We start from the raw sequence: 19,331 nt of genomic DNA, 5'->3' as shown, positions 1-19,331 counted from the left end.
TTCCGGCACCACGCATCAGGCCTACGGTGCGTCCCCAGGGCCAAGCATGCCCTGTTGCTTCTCCCCGCACTAGCCCTGAGATGCGTGTCCTCAGCCCGGTACCTCCAGTTCCGGCACCACGCACCAGGCCTACGGTGCGCCTCAGACGGCCAGAGTCTGCCGTCTGCCCAACGGGGCCTGAACTGTCCGTCTGCCCAACGCCGTCTGAACTGCCCGTCTGCCCAACGGCGCCTGAACTGTCCGTCTGCCCAACGCCGTCTGAACTGCCCGTCTGCCCAACGGCGCCTGAACTGCCCGTCTGCCCAACGCCGTCTGAACTGTCCGTCTGCCCAACGCCGTCTGAACTGCCCGTCTGTACTGAGCCTGCAAAGCCGCCCGTCTGCCATGAGCCTTCAGAGCCGTCCGCCAGACCGGAGCCGCTAGAGCTCTCCGCCAGACAGGATCAGCCAGAGCCTTCCGCCAGACAGGATCAGCCAGAGCCTTCCGCCAGACAGGATCAGCCAGAGCCTTCCGCCAGACAGGATCAGCCAGAGCCTTCCGCCAGACAGGAGCAGCCAGAGCCTTCCGTCAGACCGGATCAGCCAGAGCCTTCCGCCAGACAGGAGCAGCCAGAGCCTTCCGCCAGACGGGATCAGCCAGAGCCTTCCGCCAGCCATGAGCAGCCAGATCCGTCAGCCAGCCATGAGCAGCCAGATCCGTCAGCCAGCCATGAGCAGCCAGATCCGTCAGCCAGCCATGAGCCGTCCAGCCAGGATCCGCCAGAGCCGTCCAGCCAGGATCCGCCAGAGCCGTCCAGCCAGGATCCGCCAGAGCCAGCCAGCCAGGATCCGCCATTTAGTCAGGTGCTGCCCCTTAGTCCAGTGCTGCCCCTTAGTCCAGTGCTGCCCCTTAGTCCGGTGCTGTCCCTCAGCCTGGTGTTGCCTCTTAGTCCGGTGCTGCCCCTTAATCCAGGTGGGTTTAAGTGGAGGGTGGTCATTGGGAGGAGGTTAAGAAAGCGGGTAGTAACTATAGTGGGGTGGTGGTCAAGCCCGGAGCCGGAACCGCCTCCGGGGAGCAACACCCACCCAGCCCTCCCCTATTGTGGGGTTGTGAGGCGCGGTCGCAGTCCGCGCCTTTAGGGGGGGGTACTGTGACGTTCTGGCTCCGGGACTCTTAGTAGTGAGCCAGGGTTGTCATTTTCATTTGGGTGTAGTTCTATGTGGGATCTAGTTGTTTCATTTCTATGTTTGGTTTTGATGTTGATTTAGTCATATGACTCCCAATCGGAGGTAACGAGTGTCAGCTGTCGGCTCGTTATCTCTGATTGGGAGCCATATTTATACTGTGTGGTTTCACCTTGGTTTTGTGGGTTTTTGTTTCCTTGTTGCTGTTAGTCATTATCAGTATTGAACTGCACTTTCGTCATATTTGGTTTGTTGTTTTGTTCGTGGTTTCTTTATAATAAAGTCTACGATGTTCGCTCAACACGCTGCGCTTTGGTCTCCTCCTTTTGACGATCGTGACAACATGGCATTTGTTAACTGATATCCCCTTATACTTTTAATCCGTTTATTTTTAATTTTGCACTTTTTCAGTCACATTCCTGAAGCCCAAGAAACAAACACTCAGCGTTCTAGTACATATGGAAACTAAAAAGGTTTATGAATTACTTTTTGGAAGGTTACTGTCAAAATGATATTTATATACATTATAAATACATAAGTATGTGGACACTCCTTCAAATTAGTAGATTCGGCCAATTCAGCCACACCCGTTGCTGACAGTTGTATCAAATCAAGCACATAGCCATGCAATCTCCATAGATAAATATTGGCAGTAGAATGGCCTTCCTGAAGAGCTCAGTGACTTCAACGTGGCACCGTCATAGGATGCCACCTTTCCAATAAGTTAGTTTATAAAATTTCTACCCTGCTAGAGCTGCCCTGGTCAACTGTAAACACTTTTATTGTGAAGTGGAAACTTCTAGGAGCAACAACGGCTCAGCCACGAAGTGTGTGTGCTGAAGCGCGTAGTGCGTAAAAATCGTCTGTCCTGGGTTGCAACACTCACTACCGAGTTCCAACCTGCCTCTGGAAGCAACGTCAGCACAATAACTGTTTGTGGGGAGCTTCATGAAATGGGTTTCCATGGCCTGACAGCCGTACATAAGCCTAAGATCACCATGCGCAATGCCAAGAGTCGGCTGGAGTGGTGTAAAGCTCGCCGTCATTGGACTCTGGAGCAGTGGAAACGTGAAACCCTAATTGAGATTGGGATGTATCTCAACAATCTAAAGTGGCATCCTCTCCTCGTCTCCATGTGGAACAGCAGGACTGGTGATACTTTCACCTAACCAGTGTTTTCAGATCAGTAAAGATAAAAGAGATTAGGAACCCACTTTAATGCGATGCACCCAGCAGGCTGTGCAGTATCATTGTCACACTACTGATCAAGCAAGGAACTATATGTGAAGTGTACTACGGTCCAAAATAGGAGAGGGTTGTCAAACGTTTTGCTTTGGAGAGGGTTAGAGCGTGTTTTCCCTGGTTTACATTCTCTCTTTTGCAGGTTTTAATATATTATTTTTTCATCCTAGCCCAATTTCCTCATCTGCTTGCGTGCGCCTCCCCTATATCAAGGTGTTTTGGTACTTCCCTTATGCATTACGCTTTTCCGCCTCAAACTTTTACTATACCACAGGTCAATATAGTCTAACTGTCTATCCTGCCTTCTATCCACCATTTATACTGACAATATTGGTAGGTGGATTGTTTGTCCAGATCTGCAATAGGCTAACTAGTAATCATACCACACATAAAAGCATTCAAAGCTGCATCCACAATAACAAAATATGAATAGCTGATAGGCAGCAGAGAGGCCAGGTGCATCAAAAAGCTCCCCCATTGATCTTGTTTAGGGACAATACAATTATCCTACCAGCCTACAACACCACAATGCAATGAATAATTGCATTAATGTTTTCAAGTGAGTACAAAATTCAACTCTAGGCTGCACTGAAAATGTCATTTTAATAAAGGCGCAATAGCCCTGTAATTTGAAAGTTTCATTCCATTTGGATCAGTTGTGGGTCTACTCTCAACAGTTTATTAGGTATAGAAAGGCACAATAGCAGGCCAGTCTGGCTGTATTTAAAAAAAAACTTCTGATAGAGAAATGCGCTGTCTGTTTCAGATCATCATTCTCCCAAGTCGTCCTATAATAATGTGGCCACATCTGCTTCCGGCAGCCCCAGTCATTCAGGAAAGCTTAAAGCGCGTTCTGCCTCCTCTCCAATCCGAGCAGCTATTCCTCGTGCAACTAGAACCTAATGCTTCAATATAGCCTCAATATTTATCATTTAACTTTTTTAATGTTTTTTTGTGGCATAAACACATCCAGTCATAATGTTTTCATCTGATTAGGCAACTTCAAAAGTTTCATCTAGGCATGCGCACAGTCGTCCAAAATATAATTCTAGCAATCTCAAAATGGCTTGACTCTAACCACTTTCCCATCCAGTTTTAATGTGTGGAAAGTCATACCATATACAGTAAAATTAAATAATGACAGCTGTGATGGAAACAGGAAGTTTTGGTACAATTTTATAAATGCAGACAGTAAATTTGATCGCTTGACATGGTGGGATCTTTTTGTGTCGATAAAATGTATTATGCGAGAAATGGCGGTGGAATTTAACCGCAAAATTTATTTTCATGTTCACTACGTATTTATTTGCAAAAAGTCCATTTGATGGAAACACAACTCTGATGGGAAAATGTGCATATTGTTTTTATGCAGATTTTAGAATATTCACATGAAAATCTGTCACCATTTGGATGGAGATTTAGCTGTAGACACCCTAAAGCAGGGCTGTAGAACTCATTTTGACCTGAGGGGCCACATTCGGTCAGGGTCAGAGGGCTGCACTGAAAATTGGTTGTATTTCCTTGCAGTCAAATAGTGCAAAAAATAGTCCTCTATCCATCGTTTTTATAATGTTCGATTCTCCCTGACTGTCTAGTGATTATTAACGAGCCGGACAGTCAAGAAACTGTATGAATATAAGTCCATGTCACGGTTTCGGCCGAGGCTGCCTCTCTCCCTTGTTCGGGCAGGCTTCGGCGTTCGTCGTCTCCGGAATTCTAGCTGCCACCGCTAGATGTTTCATGTTCGTTTGCTTTTGTCTGTTTGTTTCCACACCTGTTTCTGTTTTGACGTAATTAGTGTCCTATAAGTTTCTCGTTGTGTTTGTCTAGTGTTGTGTGTGATTGTTTCCGTCTGTGTTGTGTTTTGCTCGGTTGAGCGTATTTCTCCACTGTGCTGGAGCTTATTTGCACTTGTGTGTGCACCGTTACATTTTGTCGCACCTGTTAGTGCGCATTTACCTTTCGCCTTCGTGCGGGTTTTGCTGTCGGGCTTAGTTGTCCTGTTGCCTGTGTTGGGCCAGTAATACAGCCTTTGGAACATTCAGTCTGCGTCCTGCGGTTGATTCCTACACTACACCTACAACACGCCCTGACAGAATCACACACCACCAATGGAATCAGCAGGAGCCGAAGCAGCCCAGACGAGACTGGAAGCCCAGGTTCGGGACCAGCAAGAGCAGCTCCTGCAGATGGGGACCGCCCTGCAGGAGGTGATTACCACACTCCGAGGCTGGGGTTCGCCTCCACCGCCGCCCGCCCTGCCAGCACCATCGGCCAGCCCGCCCATTCCAGCGCCGGAACCTCGAGGAGTCCGACTATCTCTCCCGAGGGCCTACGACGGGACCGCGGCTGGGTGTCAGGGATTCCTGCTCCAGGTAGAGCTATACCTGGCCACAGTGCACCCGGCACCTTCAGGGCATGAGAGCGTGTCCGCCCTGATCTCCTGCCTGGCCGGAAAAGCGTTGGAGTGGGCCAACGCGGAGTGGAGGAAGATCGACGCCACGACGATTACGTACACCGAGTTCTCCCGCCGCTTCAGGGCGGTGTTTGACCATTCCCGGAGGGGAAAGCGGCGGGGGAGCGTCTGGTCTTCCTCCGGCAGGGGAGGAGAAGTGCCCAGGAATTCGCGCTCGAATTCCGTACTCTAGCGGCAGATGCAGGGTGGAATGATCGGGCCCTCATCGATCTATACCGATGTAGCCTACGAGAGGGACGTCCGTCGGGAGCTGGCTTGTAGGGACACCAGCCTCACTTTCGACCAGCTGGTTGATATGTCCATCAGGCTGGATACCCTGCTGGCTACCCGCGGACGTCCTGCGGAGGGTCCGTCCATTCCACCCTCCAGCGCCTCCGAGCCTTGTCCTATGGAGCTCGGGGCGCTGGCGCTAGAGAGAGGAGGAGTCGGCAGGCTAGGGGGTCCATCCACTGCACCAACTGTGGTCGGGAGGACACACCGCGGCTAGGTGCTGGGGATGGCCTCCTAGGGGAGATGACGACAGGTCCCGCACTGGGGATTCCCTCCAGGTGAGTAGGCGCCCCACTCACCCAGAGCTCACTGTTGCCCATTTTTGTATGCCTGTACGTTTTCCACAGGTAGCACCTCATTCCCAGCATAAGGCGCTGGTAGATTCAGGCGCGGCTGGGAATTTTATTGATAAAAAGTTTTGTTTAGCGTTAGGGATTCCCCTCATTCCTGTTGATGTTCCTTTTCCCGTTCACGCCCTAGATAGTCGTCCGTTGGGTACGGGCTTAATCAGGGAGGTCACGGCGCCACTTAGGATGTGTGCGCAGGGGGGATCATCAGGAGATGATTCAGCTGTTCCTGATTGACTCTCCTGCGTATCCGGTGGTGCTGGGCATGCCCTGGTTGAGTACCCATAACCCAGCGATTTCGTGGCAGGAGAGGGCTCTGATGGAGTGGTCTGCTCAGTGTGTGGGTAGATGTTTGGGCGTTTCCGTAGGGGGCTACCTCGGTGGAGAGTCCAAACCAGGTGCCCGCATTGCACGTTCCACCTGAGTATGGGGATTTGGCTATTGCGTTTAGTAAGGCGAGGGCGACGCGGTTGCCACCCCATAGGCAGGGGGATTGTGCGATAAACCTCCAGGCAGGAGCTGCGCTCCCACGGAGCCATGTGTATCCTCTGTCTCAGGAGGAGAAGAAAGCTATGGAGATTTACATAGACGAATCGCTGAGACAAGGATACATACGGCCGTCCACTTCCCCGCGTCCTCGAGTTTCTTTTTCGTGAAGAAAAAGGATGGTGGTTTGCGTCCGTGCATCGATTACCGTGGTCTCAATCAGATTACGGTGAAGTATAGTTATCCACTCCCGCTGATTGCGACCATGACTGAGTCGTTGCATGGGGCGCGTTTCTTCACGAAATTAGATCTCAGGAGCGCGTACAACTTGGTGCGCATCAGGGAGGGTGATGAATGGAAAACAGCCTTTAGTACCACCTCGGGCCATTACGAGTATCTGGTCATGCCATACGGGTTGATGAACGCTCCATCAGTTTTCCAATCATTTGTGGATGAGATCTTCAGGGACATGCAGGGGCAGGGGGTGGTGGTGTACATTGATGACATTCTCGTGTACTCACCTACCCGTGTCGAGCATGTGGCCCTGGTGCGCAGGGTGTTGCGGAGGCTGGTGGAGCACGACCTGTATGTGAAGGCAGAGAAGTGTCTGTTTTTCCAGGAGTCGGTCTCCTTTTTGGGTTATCAGTTGTCTGCGTCAGGGGTGAAGATGGAGGTAGACCGGGTGTCGGCCGTGCGTAATTGGCAAACACCAACCACTGTGAAGGAGGTGCAGCAGTTTTTGGGGTTTGCAAATTACTACAGGAGGTTTATCCGGGGTTTTGGACAGGTGGCAGCTCCCATCACGTCTCTGTTGAAGGGGGGTCCGGTGCGTCTGCAGTGGTCGGCCGAGGCGGACAGGGCGTTTGGGAGGCTGAAGGACCTGTTTACCTCGGCCCCGGTGCTGGCGCATCCGGATCCCTCTTTGCCGTTCCAAGTAGAGGTGGACGCGTCGGAGGCCGGTTTAGGAGCCGTGCTTTCACAACGGTCTGGCGCGCCACCTAAACTCCGCCCCTGTGCTTTTTATTCTAAGAAGCTCAGTCCGGCGGAGCGGAACTATGACGTAGGGGACAGGGAGCTGTTAGCCGTGGTACAGGCTCTAAAGGTGTGGAGGCACTGGCTTGAGGGGGCTCAACACCCTTTCCTCATTTTGACGGACCACCGTAACCTGGAGTACATCCGGGCGGCGAGGAGGCTGAACCCTCGCCAGGCAAGATGGAGTATGTTCTTGACCAGGTTTACTTTTAAGATCACGTACATCCCTGGGTCACAGAATGGCAAGGCAGATGCGCTGTCTCGGCGGTATGACGCGGAGGAGAGGTCCGTGGAGCCCACTCCCATACTGCCTGAGTCGTGTCTGGTGGCACCGGTAGTGTGGGAGGTCGATGCTGAACTCGAGCGGGCGTTACGCACCGACCCTAGTCCACCACAGTGCCCGGAGGGTCGGAAGTACGTTCCGCTCGAGGTTCGGGATCGATTGATCTATTGGGCTCACACGTCACCCTCCTCTGGACATCCGGGTATCGGCCGGACAGTGCACTGTCTTAGTGCCAAGTACTGGTGGCCCACGTTGGCAAGGGATGTGAGGGTTTATGTTTCCTCCTGCTCGGTGTGCGCCCAGTGTAAGGCGCCTAGACATCTACCTAGGGGTAAGTTGCTACCCCTGCCCGTTCCACAACGGCCATGGTCCCACCTCTCAGTGGACTTTATAACAGACCTTCCCCTCTCCCAAGGGAATACTACCATCCTGGTCGTTGTGGACCGGTTCTCTAAGGCCTGTCGTTTGCTCCCCATGCCGGGTCTTCCTACGGCCCTGCAAACTGCCGAGGCACTGTTTACCCATGTGTTCCGGCACTACGGGGTACCCGAGGACATTGTGGCTGATCGGGGTCCCCAATTCACCTCCAGAGTCTGGAGAGCGTTTATGGAGCGGTTGGGGGTCTCGGTGAGCCTCACCTCGGGGTACCACCCGGAGAGTAATGGGCAGGTGGAACGCGTAAACCAGGATGTGGGTAGGTTTCTCAGAACATACTGCCAGGACCGGCCGGAGGAGTGGTCAAGGTACGTTCCCTGGGCCGAGATGGCCCAGAATTCCCTACGCCATTCCTCCACTAACCTAACTCCATTTCAATGTGTGTTAGGTTACCAGCCGGTTCTGGCACCCTGGCAGCAGAGCCAGATCGAGGCTCCTGCGGTGGATGAGTGGGCGCGGCGCTCGGAGGAGACCTGGAACGCTGCACACGTCCATCTGCAGCGGGCCCTCCGACGTCAGAAGGCGAGCGCTGATCTCCACCGCAGTGAGGCACCGGTGTACGCACCTGGTGATCGAGTCTGGCTCTCTACCAGAAACCTGCCCCTCCGCCTGCCCTGTCGGAAACTGGGTCGGCGGTTTGTAGGGCCATTTAAAGTCCTGAGAAGGTTGAACGAGGTATGTTATAGATTACAGCTACCTGTGGAGTATAAGTGTATTAACCCCTCGTTCCATGTGTCCCTTCTCAGGCCGGTGGTAGCGGGCCCACTCCAAGAAGATGAGATCTTGGAGACTCCTCCGCCCCCGTTGGACATCGAGGGGCACCGGCGTACTCCGTGAGATCCATCTTGGATTCGAGACGTCGGATGGGGGGTCTCCAGTATCTAGTGGAGTGGGAGGGGTACGGTCCGGAGGAGCGGTGCTGGGTGCCGAGGAGAGACGTGTTGGACCCGTCGCTCCTGACGGAGTTCCATAGGAGGCATCCGACGCGCCCTGCGCCGCGTCCCCCTGGTCGTCCCCGAGGCCGGAGTCGGCGCACGTCTGGAGCCGCGCGTCAAGGGGGGGGGGTACTGTCACGGTTTCGGCCGAGGCTGCCTCTCTCCCTTGTTCGGGCAGGCTTCGGCGTTCGTCGTCTCCGGAATTCTAGCTGCCACCGCTAGATGTTTCATGTTCGTTTGCTTTTGTCTGTTTGTTTCCACACCTGTTTCTGTTTTGACGTAATTAGTGTCCTATAAGTTTCTCGTTGTGTTTGTCTAGTGTTGTGTGTGATTGTTTCCGTCAGTGTTGTGTTTTGCTCGGTTGAGCGTATTTCTCCACTGTGCTGGAGCTTATTTGCACTTGTGTGTGCACCGTTACATTTTGTCGCACCTGTTAGTGCGCATTTACCTTTCGCCTTCGTGCGGGTTTTGCTGTCGGGCTTAGTTGTCCTGTTGCCTGTGTTGGGCCAGTAATACAGCCTTTGGAACATTCAGTCTGCGTCCTGCGTTTGATTCCTACACTACACCTACAACACGCCCTGACAGTCCATTACAATTTCTACACAGTTTCGATTTGGTTTTAGTCATTTTAAAGTATATTGAGTTCGTTATTTTATATACATATATACAAATACTCAAACCACCCACCGCTGGATTGGACCCCCTCGCGGGCCGTATGTTTGACACCCCTGCTCTAAACAATCTGGCAAGTGCACTAGTCCAGTGTCACTTTGATAGTGCCAGCGCATCATGGGTTCACCAGCAGACCCAAACATCTAAAGAATAAGCTACAGACCAGCCAAAACAAGCTTGTAAGAATTGTACTTAAACTGTGCTACATCAGATGACCTGGCCTCCACAACCACCCGACCTCAACCCAATTGAGATGGTTTGGGATGAGTTGGACCGCAGAGTGAAGGAAAAGCAGCCAATAAGTGCTCAGCATATGTGGGAACTCCTTCAAGACTGTTGGAAAAGCATTCCAGGTGAAGCTGGTTGAGAGAATGTCAAGAGTCTGCAAAGCTGTCATCAAGGCAAAGGGTGGCTACTTTGAAGAATCTCAAATATAAAATATATTTTGATTTGTTTAACACTTTTTTGGTTACTACATGATTCCAAATGTGTTATTTCATAGTTTTGATGTCTTCACTAGTACTTTACAATGTAGAAAATAGTAAAAAATAAAGAAAAACCCTGGAATGACATGAGCTGTGTCCAAAATGTTTACTGGTACTGTATGTAACTGACAAATAAAATCAATCATTCAATCAATCCAAACTGTGCAGCAGCCGTTTAATGAATGGAAAGAGACATCTGTTACTAAACAAGGTAGGGAGGGATGTATTTTCTGTTTGTCGAGATTGACATAGTATATTTATTGTGGTGGTGAACACGCAAAACATTATATGGAAGTGCCCAAAGTCAGTATGCTTTGTTTATTGGTTGTGATGTGCATTGGCACAGAAACCTGTTGGTGAAAAATGTGTTCCATATATTTTATACAATTATAAATATGGCATTGAAATGTTTAATGTCTGATTTCCCCCTAGCTGATCATTGTCTGCAGCTGGCTCTGATCATATTGGAATGAAACAGGCAGGGAGAGTGAGCTCGTCCGTTATGGTCGGCAAACCCGTAAACTTCAGAATCGCTACAGTTATGGGGTTTTGGGAAACGCATGTTACATCTTCGGCCGTTGTAGGAAAGATGCATTGTTAAAACACTCGTAAACAGAGACCAGGACTTTCCACTGTTCCACCTAAATCCCTACAAAACCGGACCACCACCTCCTTCTCACTACATGGGTTTGTGTGTGATAAGATAACCAGCTGAAACACATAGAGAGAAACTACCTCTTAGTGTCAACAGGATACATGTAATGGAGGCCAGTTAAAAAGGAGCTAATGGTAATATATATTAGAGCCATTGAAACCAGCCCGAGAGAGAGAGAGAGAGAGAGAGAGAGAGAGAGAGAGAGAGAGAGAGAGAGAGAGAGAGAGAGAGAGAGAGAGAGAGAGAGAGAGAGAGAGAGAGAGAGAGAGAGAGAGAGAGAGAGAGAGAGAGAGAGAGAGAGAGAGAGAGAGAGAGAGAGAGAGAGAGAGAGAGAGAGAGAGAGATATAGAGAGAGAGAGAGAGATTTTAATAGTGTGAGCATAGCTTCAGATGTAGCACCCACACAGCTAGTTGGATCCTTGGACCCCCGTCCTTCCAGTCCTCTGTCCAATCACAACTCAGCTATGGAATGAAGACAGCATAGGAGAAAACCAGACAGATACTTCTTTACCCTCCAGATACATAAATGCCTCAACTCGTTGTCCATTCACTAACTCCAAACTGCAATTTATAATACAATAATAACAACTTTAGTTTTCTGATCCTGGATACCCAATATCAGCCTTGATAATATTTTGACGCTTTTACATGGATAATATTCCACTATAATAGCAGATACAGTAGCTCCACCTCATGGACACAGAGGAGATGGACAGAGGGATGGCAGGACAGGAGATAAGCAGTTGCCAAGGGACAAGAGATTAAGCCACACCTTACCTATAGTGTTGAAAAGCAGTTGGCCAATAAATGGATTTTGTTTCAATCTAGTATGGAACAACAATAAAGAAGGCTAAAACAGACGCAGAATGGGTGTGGACTGAACTAAGGAGAGAACGGACACCTTCACAGTACAATGATCATATTACAGTACAGAATGGTCAGAGCTTAGTTTTTTTCTGAACTGAAGAGTGCATGATCAAAGGGAGGGATGGACCTATAATATATAAAGACCTATAATGTTTATATCTGTGATAACAACAGGACCTGAGAGTCCCTAAATGAGGATATCATCTGCTGTACACAGACACATTTACATTCTTCAGGTGCGTTAATATGTTGGATTATGCTCTAGGCGGGTTACAGTGAAAGGTTTGTATTTGGAAATATAAAATAACTGTTTAGGGACAGAACTAACTTTCATCAGACAGAAAATAATAACACATCCATATGGATTCCACATGATCAAATATGTTTATTTGTACTAAAAGCACAAACTCAGGGGCTTCAAGTTTAAAAGTATTTCTAGAGGGGGCGTGGCAACAGAGGTCCCTGGTGTTATGGTTGTGAGCTCAATGCGTCATGAGTTTGTGCTATTAGTACATAAAAACATTTTGCTTATTTGTACATATAGTACATAGTTAACGAGAGACTGGGTTGGAAGTGTAACATTCTTTGGGCTGTCTAGCCCGCCCACTACTAGATTTCATGGCATCTCATTGGTCAAAGAGTTGGCACTGAGCCAAGAAACGTGCCCATATGCCAGCTGAGTACATCATGTTCCACAGTAAACCATTGGAGTTGTACAGTTCCGGCATTTCGGACGTCACTAGTTACCACAGCTACAAAGCCAAAAACCCCTGCCCATTTCTAACATTTCTTAAAATGTGATTTTTAATCAAAACCTTAACCGCACTGCTAACCTTATGCCTAACGATAACCTTATGCCTAACCCTGACCAAAAAGCAATTATTGTTTTCATGAATTTTTACGATAGCCAATTTTGAATTGGTGTTTGTGGTAACGAGTGGAAAGCTGGCATTTCGCATGTATGGGGAATCCGTGACATGAGACCTAATGTGCTGTTACATTACATAATAGTTGTCAACCTATTTCTAAATAAACATAACTGCTATTTGGATGTAGCTAGCTATTTTACAGTGAGAACACAAGGTTAATTATCGGAAAAGAAATGAGGAATAATCTAGTAATTTCTGTATTTCGGCCTGCATTACTCTAAACTCTTATTTTTTTAAAATCATTTACCTGTATTGGTTCATCTTGTAGACAGGAAGTGATATTTATTCACTCTGGCCAACCATATCTTGTATGCTAACGTTAGCTTTTTAGTTCCTGCCGGGAGCCAGTGAACATTGGGCCTTTTTAGCTAGCTGCTCGATGTTATTAATTATGTAAAAAGATAATCAATAATATCAATCGTGTAAGCACATGGAAATTATTTATTTAATGACTTAAAAGTGGCGGGCTGTGAGTGATGGACTGTGAAACTCAATCTCCCATGATTCCGTAGTACCGGAACCGACCGTTTTATAATTTGTACCGGAACTGACCGTGTTGTGTTCGTTCTTATAGGCCCTTTTCACGATGACGTCATCTAACTTCCGCCTTTCCGCGTAGCAGGTTAACTTCACTTCCGTTCGCCCGTAACCTGAGACTTCTCTTCTGAGGTACGTTTAAGTTAAATTAGTAAAGTTAAGAGTAATAATGTTTACGTATATGCAATGGTTTGTAACTTGCTAACGTTATTGTTAATTCATAATTGTTCACTGCCTTAGTTACTTAAAAGTGGGCTAACGTTAGCTAACAACCACTTAGTACCAGATACCGATAACGTTAAAAGGTAGCGTTACATTGCTGCCTGGCTGTAATGTAACAAGTTTACTTAGCTAGCTATCTAACCCTTTGTTAGGCAGTTAGTTTATTCATGAATGTATAGTAACTCACCTATTCAAATACTGTTGTGCATGATAGCTAGATAAATATTGATTCCTGGTCAAAGCTGAATGTTAATTTAGCTGTTTCTTTTCTCCCGGTGTCTGTATCGCAACAGTATCCCATCCAACACCGAAGCATGGCACAATCTTCGAGAAGATGCTATTGCAGTGTACCATTTTGTTCAAACAACAAACAGAAATTCCCGTATCTTCCCGTAAAAATCTCCTCAGCTCAGCAGGGAGGACACTCTTAAGACCCAGGCCATCGCCCGGCTGAGGATTTTAGTCGAGAGGGCCATACGGAGGGTGAAGGAGTACCATATCTGGGATGGGCTTGTTCCTCTTTCCACAGTGGGTTCAGTGAATCAGCTGTGGGCCATCTGCTGCCTCATGTCGAACTATCAGGGACCTCTTGACATTAAAGGAGACAAACCAGTCTGATGTTTTTGTCAACTGGAAGTTGTATATTTCCTGAGTAAGCTAGATGGGCTGTAAATAGAAGTACTTTTATATTACTGTATTGTATGTACAAAAAAATGTAAATATGAATTAACTTTGTTGGTAATTTAATTGATCTAATGTTATACTGTATGTTTTTGTTAAGGGTAATAACTTTTTCATAGCTATTAATGAACCTAATGTGATATATTGTAAAAATATCCAACTATTAACCATGTTATGTGCTTATGTGTCATGGCACTGATGGAACTATTAAATATATGTTTGCAAGCAACTTCCAATCCTTTTTGATTTTGGTAAGAGCATTTACAACATCGCAATCCTTTTCAAAATTTGTATTTCAATACATAGATATACAGTATATAACACAATTAAGTTCATTTGCAGTTAAAGAAAAACATGTCGACATTTACATCACAATCCTTTTCAAAATGTGTGTTTCAGTACATAGGAGATATACAGTATATGACAAGTTAATTTGCAGTTAAAGAAAAAAATGTCAAAGGTTCACCTTCCACATTTACCTTAACACTATTTACACATAAAATTCTGCCTTATGTTTTATAACTTAAGAAGACATCCATGTAGATGTTATAATAGAAATGATCAAGCTTCTGTCGCATTGAGTGGATAATCTCCTCATCCCTAAAGATTCTCTCAACTGTGAAGTCAGTGCGGGTATCTGTAATGAAGTCACACCACTGAAGTCCGCTTAAGGCGAGTTGGCCTTGAACCTGATAGTAGTATTTGTGGCTCTTCTTAAGGCAGGCCTGGCCTTTAACTGTGATCAGGTGTTTAACTTGGGTAACATTTTCAACATCGCAACTCTTAACCTCAGCAAGACCAAATGGTGGTGCTTCTGTTGGGCAGAAGACTTTAGCATCCGGGCTGGCTGCAAGGTGAGGTGAATCAGGGTGGATGATGACCCCGCATTGTTTCAGAGAGACATCACAAAAATCAGAATATTGCCTCAGTATCTCAGGTTCCAGATCCAACCCTCTTCTCATAGCAGCTGTCTGAGGAGTTCCTCTCAGAATGCGGGTTGCCAAAGCCTTGGCAGACAACTCCCCCACGAACATGGCATATTTCACGGAATCTGCTGGCTGTCAGTCGGGGTTTGCGTACCTGGCTCCACAGCTGGCATTCTGACTGCATTCTTGTTTCTGCTTCAATAGCAGCAGACATCTCCTCTGACACAATCAGGCTGTCCAAATGACATTGTTGTATGTAGTTGGGCTCAAAATCAATGGGAAATTTAAAGTTGTAACCTTCAATAGGCAACTGAGGAAACTCACTGGCACCAGGGTGTTTAATAATATCTCTACTTAATTCTAGAGGGCACTGGTAAGAAAGCACAGACCCAAATGGCACAGGGCCAAATTTAGAGTCCACCTAATTAAGGCCCTCAAGCCCGTGCAGCAATTTGCAAATCCCTGGTTGTGGACGGATGTCTTTCAGTTTCTCAGCACTGGCCATGACGTGAGGATCCGGAATAGGCCCTGGCATGAAAGTGAGATATGTCAAGTTTAGATTTCATTAAATGCCACCTTATCTTTTTCACTAAAAAAGACAACCACACTCATCCAGTCTCGTACATGCTTCTAATACAAATAAAAAAATATCCACTGAAAGTCTATATAAAAAGTAACAAATAATAATCACTTTTATGTTTGTATTATTTTAGAAATGCACTAAAGTCTTTGTGCTCTAGTACAGGCGGGGGCTCATTCAGACTCACCATCATAGGCTCGGTACAGTGTGCACTTCACACCAGCTCTGACACTTGTTTTTTTCTTAGCCGCTGGTTTACACACCGCCATATCATTGGTGGCCTCTGGTACAATTCCCTGTGATATAATAATGATGAACAATACATTGTCAAAAGTCAATACAAACTGCAAAGTTCTGCATCAGTGTAACAAATAATGTCTGACCTGTGTCCTAGGCCGGTGCCAGGTCTGCAGTGCGCTGGTGCATGACAGAGGCAATGGCACTGTCTTAAAGCCCATGGTAACATAGTGAGCACTTTGAAAAAGAAGTGCTACTATGTGATTACATAGTGCTTTCCCAGCAGAGCAGGAACATGACATGTGATTGAGTACCACAGGAACCTCTGCAGAGTCTAGTGTAACCTGTTCATAGAGACATAACAATTAGTGCTGTACTTACAAAACATTTTTCTGCGTTTCATTATAAACTACTGTACACAATTTTCAAAACCCAATTTCTTTTTTTAATTAAGAAAAATTGGCTGTTCTGAAACCTTTGACAAGTAGTGCCAACACTTATCGAAAATTTGAACATTTTGAGTTATCACAGAATCTTTCCCAGTCTTTATTGCCGTCAACAACCCACATCGGTTTGTAAGAATTTCGTTGTGTATTAAGTTTAATGATACAAAATCAGAGCTCAGACTGAGAAACAAACTGATCCACAGTGGAACTTTGTGGAATCATTCTTATTAAATCTGCAACCGCAGCAAAACACAACAAAAAGAAAACTTATCTATCTTAACCTATCTTATCATAATGTTAGAGAACTGTTTATCTGAGAAACCTGAAGCCGATGAGCCTCCTCATTTTTCTTCATGGACCTGTAACATCGCCCTCTCACTGTCACCTCACCGTTAACTACACTTGAGACTGTTTCAATACAGTGATTGGGAGAAAGGGCGCAGCATTAGCCATTAATACATTACTGACTCTTATCTTACGGTCGATACAAACAGCAGTAATATTAAAAAGAGGCTGCAAAACAGAAACTCGTCAGCTCATAACCTTCGCTAGCATAGGGCTAATTTAAGCTAAATAAAGATAAACACGTACCTTCATAATCAAACAGGTAACCTTCAACGAAGAACTTGTAGCCTTTATCAAGCTTCGATCTTGAAGTAAGGGACCACTTGTCAGCAAGTCGTTCTACGTCGTTAAGTCGTATTGGTGGCAGATGTGAAAGGGACTGGGTGAACTCCATAATGATGTGCTACTAGCTAAGCGTTCCTAAGCGACACCGGATGTAAACATAACCTGCATCGCGGCAGAACGGAAGTTGTCTGACGTCACGTGAAAAGGGCCTATTATACCTCAGTGGTTGTGTTGAATACCTCACCCAACATAAAATGAGCAATTACTCTGCATATAATACATAACATATAATAAACAGAATTAACTATTTTGCATTTTAATTAGATCTTTGATGGTGTAGCTAGTTTATTTATGGCCTGTATGTGTCCCATATAAATATGATTCCATAGCTATACTGGTGTCTGCACATTTAAAACTGTAACCTGTAATTATCTTTTTGCTGTCTGTATACCAATTGTGTATATGTGAATATACAAATATAGTTAATGTATAATAATACCAGCATTGTTTGCACCTGAGATTTTAATGAATTAAAACAGAGCAATAACAAAAACATTTGAGTGTTAACTGTGGATGCTTTACCTTTTGCTTTTGCACAATATAACGCAGTCCCCACAATAATGAATATCAACCATCCACAATATATACCAATTTACCTCTGTCATGTGTGAATCTACTATATTTATATTTGATAGTCTCTCAGTATGATCACATATTTTGGTACTTGTTATTCTACGTTAACATACAATAATGTTTATGTTCAACCAAATAGAGAAATGAGCAAAGAGCTAGATGTGAAACGGGTCGGATTTGAGAAGGTACTTAGAGAAAGCTATCGCACAGCATTACACTTTCAATATGTAGCCGTAAGTGATATTTCTTCCCATTTCCCCAGTATATTTTTAGGGCAGTTGAATTGTGGGTACATACCATAATGTTATTGTGTTCTAATTTTAATCACAGACAGATTCCCATTCTATGTTTGATTTTAATAAATATTTTAGGATCCGAAAGATCGAGCTGCAACGCGACAGTCACCTGCTCCTGCCACTAGCCTTGTCCCTGTCCAATGCATAGAGAGGGACAGCAGAGGCAACCTAATTCACCAAAGACCTGGACAAAAATGGTCTAAGAAGGCCTCAAGACATGGTAAGTGTTATGTACCTATTTAGTTTTGTGTGTTTCTTTACGCATGTAAAGTGTATTTTTCGTTTTCTAAATAGATAGCATATGCCAGTCCTGGATGCCTCATGTTAAATATATATTAATGTCATCAAAAGTCACAGCGGAGGACATGGACCTTAACGGAACAGGTGACCATAATGCAGCTAATGGCGGGGGTGAGTATTGCCCTAAGAGCTTGACCCCGGGGCATGGGTGTCAATATCGTTCCACAGAGGGCCAAGTGTCAGCGGGTTTTCGGTTTTTCCTTTAAATTAAGACCTAGACAACCAGGTGAGGGAATTTCCTTACTAATTTGTGACCTTAATTCATCCATCAAGTACAAGGGTGGAGCGAAAACCTACAAACACTCTGCTCTCCGTGGACAGAGTTCGACACCCATGCCCCAGGGCATCTGACCCTAAAGCAGGGTTTCCCAACCTTATTTAATTAGTTACAGTTCATATAAGGAAATCAGTCAGTTGAAGTAAATTCATTACATCTTAATATATGGATTTCACGACTGGGCAGGGGCGCAGCCATGGGTTTCACGACTGGGCAGGGGCGCAGCCAATCAGAATGAGTTTTCCCCCACAAAATGGCTTTATTACAGACATAAATACTCCTCAGTTTCATTAGCTGTCCGGGTGGCTGGTCTCAGACTGTTCCGCAGGTGAAGAAGCTGGATGTGGAGGTCCTGGGCTGGCGTGGTTACACGTGGTCTGTGGTTGTGAGGCCAGTTGGACGTACTGCCAAATTCTCTAAACCATGTTGGAGGCATCTTATGGTAGAGAAATTAACATTCAATTCTCTGGCAACAGCTCTGGTGGACATTCCTGCAGTCAGCATGCCAATTGCACACTCCCTCAAAACTTGAGACATCTGTGGCAATGTGTTGTGTGACAAAACTGCACATTCTAGAGTGGCCTTTTATTGTCCCCACCACAAGGTGAACCTGTGTAATGATTAAGCTGTTTAATCAGCTTCTTGATATGCCACACCTGTCAGGGGGATGGATTATCTTGGCAAAGGAGAAATGCTCACTAACAGGGATGTAAACAAATTTGTGCAAAACATTTGAGATAAAAGTTTTTGCGCATGTGAAACATTTCTGGGATCTTTTATTTCACCTCATGAAACATGGGACCAATGCTTTACATTTTGCTTTTTTTTTTTCAGTATAATATCATGACCTACAGTATATCATAATTGTATGACATATTCACTACTCATTCAAGGGTTTTTCTGAAATAACATATATGGAATCATGTAGTAACCAAAAAAGTGTTAAACAAATCAAAATAGATTTTAGATTCTTCAAAGTAGCTAACCTTTCCCTGGATGACAGCTTTGCACACTCTTGGCATTCTCTCAACCAGCTTCACCTAGAATGCTTTTCCAACAGTCTTGAAGGAGTTCCCACATATCCTGAGCACTTCTTGGCTGCTTTTCCTTCACTCTGCCATCCAACTCATCCCAAACCATCTCAATTGGGTTGAGGTCGGGTGATTGTGGAGGCCAGGTCATCTGATACACCACTCCATCACTCTCCTTCTTAGTCAAATATCCCTTACAAGCCTGGAGGTGTGTTTTGGGTCATCATCCTGTTGAAAAAGAAATGATAGTCCCCACTA

General features: G+C 46.1%; 1 long non-coding RNA gene across 1 annotated transcript in view; it reads left to right on the top strand.

The window, feature by feature from the left end:
* Nucleotides 1-18,167, top strand: part of LOC123492598 — a 31,126-nt gene extending 12,959 nt beyond the window's left edge. The window contains exons 2-3 of the long non-coding RNA XR_006661805.1: nucleotides 17,541-17,685; nucleotides 17,817-18,167. This is a non-coding gene — a long non-coding RNA (uncharacterized LOC123492598). The remainder of the gene's footprint in view (nucleotides 1-17,540; nucleotides 17,686-17,816) is intronic.
* Nucleotides 18,168-19,331: the final 1,164 nt, after the last annotated feature.

This window comes from Coregonus clupeaformis, chromosome 1, assembly GCF_020615455.1.
Source record: "Coregonus clupeaformis isolate EN_2021a chromosome 1, ASM2061545v1, whole genome shotgun sequence".
NCBI classification, from domain to species: Eukaryota; Metazoa; Chordata; class Actinopteri; order Salmoniformes; family Salmonidae; genus Coregonus; species Coregonus clupeaformis.
Note: the sequence above shows the minus strand (reverse complement) of the source record. Positions and strands in the feature narration are given on the sequence as shown.